The sequence below is a fragment of the Cavia porcellus genome, unplaced genomic scaffold (assembly GCF_034190915.1).
Source record: "Cavia porcellus strain 051 isolate PalLab524CR breed Dunkin Hartley unplaced genomic scaffold, mCavPor4.1 scaffold_7, whole genome shotgun sequence".
Lineage (NCBI taxonomy): Eukaryota > Metazoa > Chordata > Mammalia > Rodentia > Caviidae > Cavia > Cavia porcellus.
Window position 1 is genome coordinate 46770335 of NW_026947490.1, and position 10525 is coordinate 46780859.

General features: G+C 40.5%; 1 long non-coding RNA gene across 1 annotated transcript; it reads left to right on the forward strand.

The window, feature by feature from the left end:
* The first annotated feature begins 344 nt into the window (after positions 1–344).
* Positions 345–1917, forward strand: LOC134476952 (uncharacterized). Its single transcript, XR_010048798.1, has 2 exons — positions 345–417; positions 1521–1917. It is a non-coding gene; the product is annotated as an uncharacterized LOC134476952 (long non-coding RNA).
* Positions 1918–10525: the final 8608 nt, after the last annotated feature.

The following is a 10525-nucleotide window of genomic DNA, read 5'->3' on the forward strand; positions in this document are numbered from 1 at the left end:
GATTTGAGCTGAATCTGGAAGGTAACAAATTATCAGAACATAGTGGAGGATATTCTATGCTTTGGGACAGAGCTGGGACTAGTTCAGTGGCTTTCTCCCTGATGCCAGGGTGTCAGTCACCAGGAGAGAGATTTGCAGCAGTCTTGGTCCATCCCAAGATATTCTGAATTGGCATTTTTGGTACCAGAGACTCTGAAACTCTATGACAACATGTTAAATGAAAGAATTAGATGAAAACCCACGCTCTTTGATTCTAGTATCTAGGTCTCACTTATGTTATTAATCTTTATGCTTGCATTTTGTAATTAAATGTCTCTAATTCAAAGCCTGTATACTTTGTTCTCTTCAGAACCTGGTTCACAGAACAATGAAGGGATTCCAAGCCAGATGCGTACCTGACTTGAATTTTTCCAAGAGGTGGGTACCATTCCCCCTGCCAAATACTGTGTAACAGTGTAGCTGGTGCCCGAGGTCCCTCTAGTGGTCAGAAGGTGTTACTTCGGCTCCCACTTCCCTTCCAAACTCAGGTTTGTTCGGTGAATTTGCTCAAGGGGACCCTAGGAGAGACGAAGCAGCCCTATGAAAAAAAAGTAGATACATCCGAATATGTGTTTTAGACAGTTCTTCTCTCTAATGTTAAAAGTAGAAGTAGAAGATCTCAGGATTGCCCTCCAACTCATCCTGCCTCTTTTTGCTGTGTTTAGGATGATCTAAATTTAGAGGAGGTTTACAAAACCACTTCCTAAGACACCAAGTCGTTAATTAAGGAGTTGTTTTTCATTTTCTGGGAAAACACATCACATATCAGTCTTGGGTGGTTGGATGGAGGACCTTGTTTAATTGTAAGATCTGGGTCATCCATTCTGTGCTATGTCACTTATTTTCAGAATTTTAGTTTTGTCACCTGAGAAAAAGCAAATAATGACACTTGACCTGCCTAACTCACAGGTCTGATGTAAAGATGAAATGGGTTAAGCAGAGAGAGGTGGAAATTGCAAAATGTATTACACCTAGGAGCAAATACTGTACAATTATTAGTAAAGAAGAATTCACTCTGCAGGAAATTAGGGAAATGTTCATTCCTCTTTTGGAACCTTTCACTGAAACATAAGTTTTTCCAAAGATAGCAGAACACAGGAGCAGGACTGTTGGGAATTACTCTCCCTCTTTTCTTGCATCTCTACTTAGCTTGGGACCAAAGGGCTACGGAATCTGCCTGAGACAGTGTTTAATAGGAAGCTCTGAGGAATCATTTCTTTAAAAGATTGGCCAGCGTGGAGCTGTATATGAGTGTGTGTGTGTGTGTGTGTGTTCATAGGAGGTGGCAGTTGGTAATGGGACCTGTTGATGGACATTTTGCTGGCATTTGGGCTGGTTTGTGAAGCATGAAAGTTTTATTTAGAGAAGATCGTAAAATGCTCCTGGACAGCCAAGAAGTAGCAATTCCCCTGCATACCCTTTATCACACCTCACCATATTACAGGGTTTCTAAAATGACTGCATGCCAACTTTTTTCCCAGTCCATTCCTGTGGTTCCATTCCTTGGAAATTGGAATGGTTGAAGCCTTTTTCTAGGACTTGGAGTCACTGAGAAGACTTATCTGCTCAGCAGCCACTGTGCTTCCCTCAACTCAGTGAAACCCATGCATGCTACCAGGGCCACTCCAAGTAGATCACAATATCAGTGTCGTCTGTGAGCCTGTAAGAAACGCAGGCACTTAGATGCCACTCCAGACCTGCTGCTGCACCAGAATCTACACTTGAAAAAGATCCTAGGCGATGTGTGTTTGCACACTGACGCTGAAGAGGCACTCCACAGTTTGCTGAATATTCAATCGGACTCTGTCTTCATCATAATGTCTTCACCTCCCACCCTGCCACCACTTCCTGCAAATAAAAAGTTCCAGTTCCCTGAAACTTTCTCTTCTTCAGTTGTCTGCCTTTGAGACTTAACATTCAGGACTTATTACACACTGGGCCATCCAATGCAAACACCTAGTTCTCATGCTTTAGAAAAGGTGACACAAAGTCATAGCCCCCTTCTTTCAGAGGCTTTCTCTGGCTTAGAAATAGAAACTTTCCTCAGACCTTCCCTGGAACTGCACCGGTATGGGGGCTGTCTTTCTTTCTTCTGTTCTGGGTAGGAGGGACCTCTAGGAAAGGTGGTTGTGAGGGAAACAGTGGGAAGGGAAGGTGGGGTCAGAGGTGAACAGGTACCCAAAGAGAAGTTAGCCACAGGCTGGCAAAGTAGTGCTTCTGCAGATGGTGGAGCAGCCAAAGGATCACCATGCACATGAATCTTATGGGTACATCGCTGTTCATAACCACAGACAGTCTTTTCCTTCTGGACCCTGTGTCAGGCACGGTGTCCTTTAGGCAGAGACTATAATTAGTGGCCAGGTTCTGTCTGGGTTGGTGTCACAGACTGCCCCTATCACTCTGTGGATGCCTGAAAGAATTACTGTTAGATCTCTGTCTCTGTCTCTGTGTCTCTGTCTCTGTCTCTCTCTCTCTCTCTCTCTCTCTCTCTCTCTCTCTCTCTCTCTCTCTCTCTCTCTCTCTCTTCAGTGCCCTCTCCTGTATTCCTCCTTTAACACAAAAATTCTCTAAGAGGGGCCCTGAATTAAAAGTACACAGTAAATACAGGCCAGTGTCTCTGAAATGTTGCCACTAGAATCAAGGGAAACACCAAGGTCAGGCAGCTGAGGAGGGACAAGGGGCAAAGACAGGAGATGGAACACAGACTTTACGTGCAATGTGGCTACATTGAGGTACATCTCTGGCATAGTGAAAGATGTTGTTGTGGATTACACAACTGATTCTGTTGGGCAGGTGGGAAGCTAACATTTCCAGTCTCCTTGAAAGCCTCCGGACTCCCGCCTGACTCACCCACAAACAGTTTCACCCGCAGCCAAAGAGATGGTTACGACTGCTGACTCATCTACATCATTCGTCTGAGTGTCATTGGTTTCCCATCACTCTAGAGTAGAGGCAAATATTAGCATGATACTCAAGGTTTATCCTAACTTTCCCTGAGTCTGAATGTGCAGCCATACTAAATTCCAGACCTAATGAAGACAATAATTTTCCTCAAAGCAAGACACCTTCCCTGCAGCCTTTATGTCCATGCGTGGGGCTGGGTCTATGTCCTGGAAAACTCTCAGCACCTCCCTGTTGTATAGCCAATGCCTACTTGTTCTCAAGACTTAGCTCAGATTCCTCAACCTTCACTTGTCTTCTATATACCCTAAACTAAGTTAGCGAGTTAGTTGTGCCTGTTCTGTGGTCACCAAGCATCATAGTCATTAATATACAATGTTTGTTCTTCTGTGTTGCTTGTAAGAGACTAAATAACTTAAGAATAGGACTTATGGCTTTCTTATATTTTGATTTCTAGAACTTAGCCCAGCATTAGACACATAGTATGCATTTTAGATGTTGCGGGGATTAATTGATTGTCAGCTTGAGTGGGAACATCCAGTAGCTGGATTGAGTCACAGTGGTCCTGGACAAGGGAGCCCCACTTTAGGGAGGATTGTTGTCAGAATGATATAAAAAGGAGGACAGGAGAGACAAATTTCAGCCCATATTCCTTGGAGGAACTTCTTTGAGACTACTTTTCTTCAGAAGAATTTCTGGGATTTTTCTTTGAAAGAGCTTGGTCTATTTTCTTTCTATGAGTCTCCATCTTGGACATCATATCCTGCCTTCCAGTGCAGATCCCTCAGGCCCTGGCACAGATCCTTTAGCCTTTTATTACAGACATTTCAGTTGCCAGCACTGGTCCTTGGGCCTTTTCAGTGCAGGTACTTTAGTCTCTTATCTCCTGATATGGACTTGCACAGGACATTGCTGTGGGCTCCAGGCCCTTTACTGGATCCTCAGGTCTCCAGTGCCCAGATAAATATGTTGCAATATTCCATACCTGGCTCTAAAAGCACTGACTAATACAGATGTCTATGTGTTGTGGTGTGTGTATTAAGAACAGAGGGGAAGCCTCTGCGAGCTAACGTAATCTTTTTATAGTATGGAAAATAGGGCCCTCTAATCAGAAGTTGAGCAACTTTTCCAAATGTAAATTATTAGGAACCATAAAAAAAAAAATCTAAAATTTGAACTCAGGTCTGTGCACCAGAAAAATCGTTGCTCCAAAGCCCTTACTGTTTTCTCTCTTATTTTCAGCTGGTAATGAATTATAGCAGTCTTTGTTGCTGTATTTCACACCCCAAATTCAAGACACTGAGATCTGACGTTCTGGGAAGGACTAAAGTGAACCAGCTTCAGCCTCGTTGTTTTACAGATGAAGATGGAGGTGCAGGTTGAGCAAGTTTTCCACCTGGTTGTGATACCCAGAGAAATGTGCTAACGTTGTCATCGCTGTCTTGATCTGGGTCAGGTTGAGAAGGCAGGCATTGGGATAAGGATGAGGGCAGGGTCAGAGATTCTATCTGCTACACATCAGAGCAAACTGGATCAAAGTTATACATACTGATTGATCCTAGGCTGCCTAGGTGTTGTACCTCTCTCCCAGCTAAGGGAGGAAGGTGTCCAGGCCAACAAAAGCTGTTTCTCCAGCAGCCCCCTCCTCCCCAAAGGAGAACAGAATAGAACGCATCACTTAGAGCCCACTTCCTTCTAGTCTCACCACCAAAGGCTACAACCAGATGGAAAAAATGGTTAAGAGGGTCTCACATTTACATATATTTGCATGTTTCCATATCCACATGAGAACATGTAGTTCATTCTCAGGCAATTTTCAAGTAAATGTGATTATTGCCACCTGCGGGTTGTCATGGATAGATTTTGCTCTTCTCACTTTGCTTCTCAGCCACCCACAGTTCCTGAGCCCTGATTCTAGGCGAGTAAGTGCACACGTATGCATGCCCTTGCAAACACAGTGAGAAGGCGCTCCTAAGCAAACACGGAGACTCAGAGCCCCAGCGGAGAGGTAGCAGAGACAGCACAAAGCCAGCATGGAATCACTGAGCTGTGTCTTCCTAAAACACCATGACCACTACTACTCAGTCACATCTGTCCTGTGCATGCCACGGTGACAAACGCATCCATTAAACATGCTCGGCAGGTTACATACTTAGAGTCTGTGATGGTGTCACAACAACACCAAAATCCCTTCCTGACCCACAAGACAGTGGGCAGGAGACGAGCGTTACATAAATCATAAAAAAAACCCTCAGCCTTCTAGTCCCTCTAGAATCTTTTCCTCATTACTGTGTTACTCCCAATCTCCTCACCTTTTCTTGTAGAATAAGCTTTTCCTGCTATTTGGCTCACAGTGGGTCCTTCCCAATAGGCTTTTAATGGTATAGGAGCTCAAAAGGAACCAAAGAGGAGCTGTTTGGTTTTTGAGGCTGTCAGATAGTCTGCAGACACCATGAGGTGCTTGGAAAGCACAGGAAATAAAGAGCAAGTCAGTTCCTCGCTGTTCTCCTTGGCACTGAGAAAAGAGTCTGTGAAGCAGCAGAACATCAGGACTTTTCTTTGGGAAAAAAATGCTTTTTGCTCATGATTTCTGTGTGTTTGAATATTGGACACATGAGTTACAGGAAAGTATTTCTTTACAAACTTCATGGATTTGAAATTCTCCTGTGCAAATTTGTGAATAAACTCATCAACAAATATCTTCTGTGCATCACAGTAAGCTCTGACCCTGTAATACAGTAGGTCATCATAGATACTTGCTGCTGTCTGCTTTCGTAGAGATGCATAATACTGCTAGTGTGGGATTCAGAAAGTAAAATTGTACAGACCCTGCTTTCTGGGAACTCAGAGTCTATAAAGATACTTGAAACACTGTATTAATATTTAATGGCAGAAGGCATATATACAGTTGTTTTTGTTTAGACTGCTGTGACAAAATTCTATAGACAGTAGCTTATGAACAACAAATGTGTGATTTTTTTTTCTCTACAGTTCTGAGGCTGAGAAGTCCTTGATCAAAGTGCCAGTGAATTCCGTGTCTGATGTGGACCAGTTTCTGGAGCCATGAAAAACTCTTCTTTTGGGGTACAAGGGATGAGGAGATCTCTAGTGTTTCTTTTGTAAGGGGATTCATGACTCAGTTAATTCTCAAAGACCACCCTATAAAAGTTCATGCTATAGGTTGAGATTTCAACATAAAAATTTGATAGTTGTGGGACGGGACATGCAGTAACAGTCACTAAAAGCAAAGCCATGAAAGTTAGAGAGCCAAGTTGGATTCCCGTATCTATATTTGGAGGATTAAGTTGACCAAACTGTAAGGAAAGTAACACATCACTTGGCACTGAGTCAGCTTTTAAGATATTCTCTAAAAAATAAGGAATAACATAATTAACAAAATATGTGATTTAGAGTCGTACAATTTTTAAATTTAGAAAAAAAAAAACCCATACGAGTGCTCTACTCTAATCCAATGTTTCTCAAATAATGGTCTTTGGATTGCTGCCAGTTTTTGACAAGTTTTATTTCCAGTTTGCAGCACAATATAAAAACAGGTAAGCAACATAGTGGGAAACTATTCCTTCTCTGGTGTTCAGTGTCCCTTTCTTAAGGAGCTACTGAAAGGAAGGTGGTAAGATTGCTAATCCTGTATTGTTTCTCCATTTATTAGTATTGATCCAGCATGCTGGGAAGCCCTGTACATTTGAGAGTTCAGATAGGGTGAAGCAAACAGCTAACCACACTCTGCATGATTTTCAAGATCATTGATGTCAGCAGCCAAGAGGGCGCTGCATGTAGAGGACAGAGCCTTGAGTCTAAACTCAGCTGTTGTTTTCCTTGCACACTGGTTTTCTACTCTAAAGATCAGAAGAATGTTGCAGGGTTCAAGGAAAATAATGCAAGTGAAAACAGTTCGTAAATGGTAAAGTTCTGTGGACAATCCCATTTCTACCACGAGTGGTTCACATTCCACAGTATCTATTCCATATCAATGTCTTTTACTCCTCTGAATACAGATACAATATTATTAGTGTGTTATGGAACAGTAGATCCAACAGTAATGTGAACTTAATCCTTAATTCTAATTGACTATATTGGTAAAATGGGGCAAAGAATCAGGCTGGATGGCCTTCTGGATCTTGGGTTTTGTGACAATTATCCATTTACACCTTCTGACCTGGGTACCCTAATTTTATGTCACAGTGTCAGCACAAATGGATCATGTTTTCTTTCTAGTCAGCTAACATTCCCCAAAATGCATGACAGCTAATATTTTGAAGCAACAAGATTTGTCCTTTTTGTATTGGCTTCAAGACTGTAATAATGTTTAATCTACCTTTACAAACCCCAAAATTTTCTCTTGGAGAATGTGGCAACAAAATAGGAGCTTAATAAGGCTGCCTTTTCTTTGAAATCTGTCCCCACTTTATCACTTTCATTTTCCCCATTATTTCATCTTCCTTTTATGTGGACTATTCCCTTAAAAGCTATTTGAAACTATTACTTTGCCAAAACCTAGATATTCCGCAACAACCTGCCATGTAATGTCCTAAGAAATATTGTGAAATAGAAAGAAATGGAACATAGGGATTAAGAGTGTCAACCCTTAACATGGTTTATTTGAATGCAAATTTCACCTCTGTTACATACTGATTGCTTTAACCTTGGGTCAGTAACTTAACCTCTTTCTTTGTTAGATTCTTAATCTATAAAAAGAAGATAAATAGTACACCTACTTCCTCATTTCTTCGGAGGAATCAGTGAATAAATATATAATAAATATATATTAAATTCTAAGGAACAGGACCTCTCACTCATTAAATGCTCCACAAATGTGCAGTGTCAATATTATTATCTCCCTGACAGGAATGTGTGGACTTTTGGTTCTGTTCTGAATTGTACGGTCCCCTGTATATTTTCGTGCAGGTCTTTATTCAATTTGAACTCATCAAAGAACTCTTTATAAATTCCCATGGGTTTTGTTAGCTGCCTTATCCTTTTATTTTTAATCAGGATAACTCATGATTATTTTATTTGAATTTTATTTCTTAGAAGTGCCCATCCCATTAGAGAGTAGAGCTACATTAGTTTGTATCCCAGGTCTCAATATCATAATTTTTCATTCTCAACTTTTAGAAATCTGTTCTTCTCATGTCTATAGGAGAACACTGACCTGAATATTTTAATAAATTATTCATGTATTCCTGTATCTCAAAAGGAATAGAGCTGATTGCTATATTTTATTGTAATAAGGAGCCACCCTATAACCTATCAGTAGTTATTTAAAATGCCAGAATCATTTTTCTGTTTCCTATCACATACACATCACTATCCAAGTCTTCTTTATTGGTCACAATTAAATCATGAATAGTAATTCCTCCTCATTGCTTTCTCTACCTTCTGAAGGATGAAGTTGTCAGCCAGACCAGGCAAGAATTCATCAGATGTTCTGCAAGAGACTTCCAGCAGATGTCCTGCTCCCTAAAGTCCCACATCACCTGTAGATCTTGCCTCTCTGCCAATTTCTGCAACTCGAAGAAAAGAGGTTAGGCAGACATGTATGTGCTGTTTGCATGAGTTGGCCCCATTCTTTCTGTAAGAATGAAACTTCCCAGAAGACTTTCTATTCTAAACACCCTTCAAACATATCTAAGACTCAAGAGGTGATTATTATTTTTTAAATAGATTGTTATTCAGACTGTTGGATTTTTTTCCATGTGAAGCTGCTTTGAAAGAAGATCCCTTAAAACCCTTTTGGTATCTCACTCCACAGACTGTAGGTTAAAGTAGGTACTGTGTCTTCACGAAGTGTGTCCTCATCCAAAACCTGAAGGCGGCATGTGAAATACCTGGGCTCCTGATGGACATCTCGTTACAGTCCTCTCACTAATAAAGAATTATTGCACCACTGGTTGGCCATTCAGCCCAAGATCTTGGTAGCTGGTTTGCTAGTTGCACTTCTATGTATCTTCTGTCTGTAGACTAGTTCTTGGTACTTCATTTGCCCCTCCTATCAGGAAAAGATACCTACTCTCAGCAGTCATCATCAAGATTAAACTGAATATAAATCCCCTCAGGGCATGGTTCAGACAGCAAAGAACATTAATGAAATACAGTAAAATAATAATGTACGGAGCATTTACTATTCATCAGAAACCATTGTTAGGATAAAAAATACTAAGAAGAATAGAACAGTCTTTACTGTCAAAAAACCATAGTTACGGTGAAATTAAAATAGATCACTGCAACATAGTATGGTGAGTATGATAGAGACACTGTCACACCTGTTACACAAAACAGAGAGGAATGAGGATCCACTCCAACCAGAGGGGAGTGAGGAAATACTATGTTTTGTCAGATTGGTTTTAGTCAACAGAGATGTTGAACTAAGTTTTAACACTTAGGAAGAACATCCCACTCTAAATAAATCTTGCTCAATTTCTCTTTCTTCCATATTGTGATGTAACACTAACCCTTATTTCTCCTTGTTGGTAAACTGATCAGCCTCCAACTGTAAAACTGAAGAGACAAAATTTCCTCTTTGTCTGTAGTCTGAGAGTTTTCCCAAAAATAATATATAGGATTTTGGGCAAAAATCTCACCAATATCCCTAACATCTAAGGAGCATAAAATCAACCTTTCTTGAGAAAAGTCTGAAAGGCAAAAGGACTTAAAGGAGAATCGAATAGGCAGTGTGAACTCATAGACAGGTTTCAAGTACAGAAATGAGACAATGAGGGTTTAATTAAATTTAATTTTTCTAAAAGGATGTCTTAGCTAACTCAGTTTGAAGATGGTAGAGATAAAGGGCTTGAGAGAGCAAATTAGGAAGCTGGTATAGTTGGTCAGATAAGAGGTCAGATGGCCTAACTGGAAAAGTGATGGGAGGGATGGGGAGGAGGAGGGTTAAAGAGATACCTAGCTGGAGAGATGTAACTGGGAGGGGCAGAGGAGAGCATGGAGCAAGCAAGGATGATTTTAGGTTGGAAGCTTGGGTAAAAGACATTTGTACAGTGTCTGCCACACAATGGACATTTGATAAATCTGTAAGTTCAGGTCACTGTTGTGATGATTGTTTTGTCTACCATTATTACTGAGTGCTAATAAAATGAGAATTCTAGTTTTAACTCACTCACTGTGTGATCTTGAAAAAATCATGCTGTCTCTTCTATAAAATGAAAGGTAGACCAGAAAAATCCTAAGGCCCTTTCCATCTTTGATTTTTGCTGGCAAAATATTATAGACCAATGCTGAAAACAGAACATAAAATGTATGACAATATTTCCATGGGTAGATGTATGTCAAACATTAAAAAAAAAAGCTAATTTAAAATGAATTTTTAAGTGAACATTCTAATTTGAGGACTGCCATTACTCTCTTATGTATTTTTGTATTTCTCTTCTCAGGTATAATTTCTTCATAAATTTTGCCTGTCCAAAATTTTTAAAGAGACTATAACATACGTTTTTGGACTGCCTATAGTATCTAGTGCAAAGCTAGGTACATTTTCACCACTCCTTTACTTGAGCTGTACTTCATTATTTATCCCTTAAGGGGCTTAATTCTCATCCAAATACCTCAAGTA